Genomic DNA, 3,684 nt, shown 5'->3' with positions numbered 1-3,684 from the left:
CTCACACCTGTCCTCCTAGCTCCTCAGGAGGCTGAGATATAAGGACCACGGTTCAAAGCCAGCCCAAGCAGGATTCCGGGAGACTCTAATCTCCAAGGAACCTCAAGAAAACTGGAAGTGGCTCTGTAGCTCAAGTGGTAAGCTAAAGAGCTTGGGGACAGAGCCCAGGCCCAGAGTTCAAGCCCCATGGCCAACACCTGGCCTGCTTGACCGCCCTCTGTTGCTCTAGGCAGAGTACTTTCCAGCTACTGAGGGTTTCCCAATGTCTAGGTGTCCTACAAGTCTTGAGAGAAGCCTGTTTGGAGGCCATTACCTATAGAGCAAGCCACAGTACCCGAGAAGGGATGAGCCTTGGGGCATCGAGATAATCACAATGGCATCTGTCATGGGTGTAATATGGATCTGAGCAGTAAATTGACATCTCAGACCACGGTTCTGGGCCAGGAGGGCAGAAGCTGCAAGATATCACACCAGGTAATGCCCACTCATGCAGGCATCACAAGAGTGTGAATTTGTCAGGCACACCTTGGGCAGGTGTTGAGTTTTGGCTTATGAAAGAATTTTAGGCTCAGGAATTCACAGCTGGCTGGTTGTTGCTTGTAGCAGTCGCTGGCCCTGGAGTCCCAGGGCTCAGAGGCCTGCTTTCCTCACCAGTGCTAGGGGGCAGATGAAGGTCTGCAATCGTGGGCCGACTACAAATAAGCATCAGTAGTGTCCTTCCCATGGTCCTGTGGGCCTGTACATGGATGTATCTCTTGAGAGTTTACTGTGACTATGCCTCATGACTGCCTCCAGTTCTAGTTCAGCTCATCATAACCACCTTCCTGTGTGTGTTTTTTGTGAGTGTGTGCATAAGCATCTTGGGACTAGGGCTTGATTTCAGGGCCTGGGCTCTGTCCCTCACTTTTTTCATTCAGGGCTAGCACTCTTCCAGTTAAGCCACAGTTTTTCTTCCAGCTTTTGCATGGTTATTTGCAGAAGAGATTCTCATAGACTTTTCTAGCTGGGCTGCCTCTGAATGGCAATCCTCATATCTCAGACTCCTGAGGAGCTAGGAATATGAGAGCATGAGCTATTACCAACTGGCCAGTTTCTTTCTTGGCTAAAACAGACTACCTCTCTCCAGCTGAGCACCCATCTACAGCTACCCCTCCTAACCCTGGCTTCAGATGAAATATAACCTTCTCCCCTGAGAAAAAAGAAATGGGATCAGGTTTGAGCTTTATGTTCTTCACACAGTCAGGGGCTGCTGGGAGCTGATGTGGAGGTCAGAGATCTAGGCCAGGGCAAGACAGCTGTTAGAACAGAAGAGATTATGAAAACACAGCCTTGCAGCTGGGTGCCAGTGGCTCATGCCTATAATCCTGACTACTCAAGGCTGAGACCTGAGGATCAATCAAGATTCAAAGCTAGCCTGGGCAGACTCTTATCTCCAATGAATCGCCAAAATGATGGGTAGCAAAGCTACTGTAGTTCAAGTAGTACAGCACCAACCTTGTGCAAACAAGCTAAAGCATACCACTGAGGCTCTGAGTTCAAGCCCTGGTAAACACACACACACACACACACACACACACACACACACAAACACACACACACACATCCTTAGCAGGTGCCAGTGGCTCATACCAGCAATCCTAGATACTTAAGTGGCTGAGCTCTTAGGGCGGCAACTTGAAGCCAACCCAAGCAGGAAAATATGTGAGACACTTCTGTCTACTAAACTACTAAAATAGATGAAAGGTGAGCTGTGGTTCAAGTGTTAGAGTGTTAGCCTTGAATCAAGGAAGCTCAGGGACAGTGCCAAAGTCTGAGTTTCAGCTCTAAGATTTTTTAAAAGACACCCCAATCAGGCCATAAATCCAGATTTTGGTCATTCTAGATCTCACTTCTACTCCTGCCACTTCCACAGCACAAGTGGCCGGTGTGTGGCCAGCACTGGGTTAAGAAGTGAACTTACACAAAGGGGACATAGCCAGGTCAAGGATAATGCCACAGAACATTGAGGTACTAGCCAAACCAGTTTTTCATCCCCCAGTTCCTTGGCCCTAGAGGAGTCATACCCTCCTGTATTGTGTGGTGTGAATTTTACTACAATTCTGAACCCTTCCACCTAATACCAAGAGTCATGAGCAATAATTCATTTTTTCATATTAAGATGAGTGCTAAGTGTAGGATACACTTTGAATTATTACATTAATTTATTAAAAATTAGTTTCATTTTTTCTTTTCTACATCTGCAGAAAGTAAAATTATATATTAAACATTCAATATGAAGTAATCAATTATAAGTAAACTATTTTTCAAATGATATACTATCAAACTGTGATTTGAGTTATAGTTCTAACAAATTGTGATGTAAACAACATTTAATAGAATTACGGTAATGTTTTTTAAACTTACCATCTTGTTATTGTTTTCTAATTCTGTCATTTTTTATTCTTGATCCAATTCATCTCTTCAACTCAATTGTTTAGTTTTCTGTTTTTATCTCTAATGGTTTGCTGATTATGCATCTTGTTTTCCCTTTTTAATGACTGACATAATCTGAAAATCTGTATGCTAGTTTATTACTTCCTACATTGAAGTCAAATTGCTGCTCTCCACAGCTGTTCTACTTTGCTTTGTATAGTACAGAATTTCCCCTAGTCCCACCGACTGTATTGCTGCTCTCATATATTTTATTTTATTTTTTATTTAAATTTTGTTGCCAAGGTAATGTACAGAGTGGTTATAGTTACATAATTAAGGTAATAAATTAATTTCTTTTCTAACTTTTTACCCCTTCACCCATTTTTCTCCCTCTTCCCTCCCAACGCACCTCTCAAGATCGTTTCCAACCTATTGTTTTGTGAGTATCACTGTTGCATAGGTTCCCCCTTTGTCCTTTGTCTCACTATTTTGTTTTTTTTTTTCCTTCCCCTTTCCCAGTTCAGATCAACATATTTACAATACACAGGGTATCAAAATCAAATACAGTGACTACAGGGGATAAACCATAGGTGGGGAAACCACAAAAGGATAAAAAGAAATCATGGAGTACATTAAGAACAACAACAACAAAGAACATGTCTTGGAGTTCATTTCACTTAGAATCACCTTATAGGGTCATATGTACATAGCTATTGAGCTATTCTGCTCATCTACTAAGATTATCCTTGATGTACACAATAATGCTCCCTATTACCCAGTAATCCCACTTCTGGGCATTTAACCTGATGACCACAAACAAGGCCACACTAAAGCTATCAGCACAATTATGGTTATCGCAGTAATATTTACCATAGCTAAGATATGGAATCAACTCTGATGCCCCTCAGTAGATGAATGTATCAAGAAAATGAGACACACACACTCACATACACACATACTATGCTTCCATCAGAAAGAAAGATACCACCTCATTTGTAAGGAAATGGAAGGTCTTGGAAAAAATCATATTAAGTGAAATAAGCCAGACTTAAAGAAACATAGTTCCCATGGATTCCCTTATTTGTAATAATTAGTTACATCAAGGATAATCTCATGTATTTTAATTTGACAGTTTGTTCTATGTTGAGCGTGCAACATTATTGCTATATTGTTTGTTACCATTTCTGCAAACAAGGAGGTATATTGAAAGTATTACATTCATCTTATCCATTACTGAAAGAAGAATAACTAAAAGAGCAACCCCTACTAGGA

Source organism: Dipodomys spectabilis, unplaced genomic scaffold, assembly GCF_019054845.1.
Source record: "Dipodomys spectabilis isolate Male_0828 unplaced genomic scaffold, ASM1905484v1 ptg000351l, whole genome shotgun sequence".
Lineage (NCBI taxonomy): Eukaryota > Metazoa > Chordata > Mammalia > Rodentia > Heteromyidae > Dipodomys > Dipodomys spectabilis.
Note: the sequence above shows the minus strand (reverse complement) of the source record.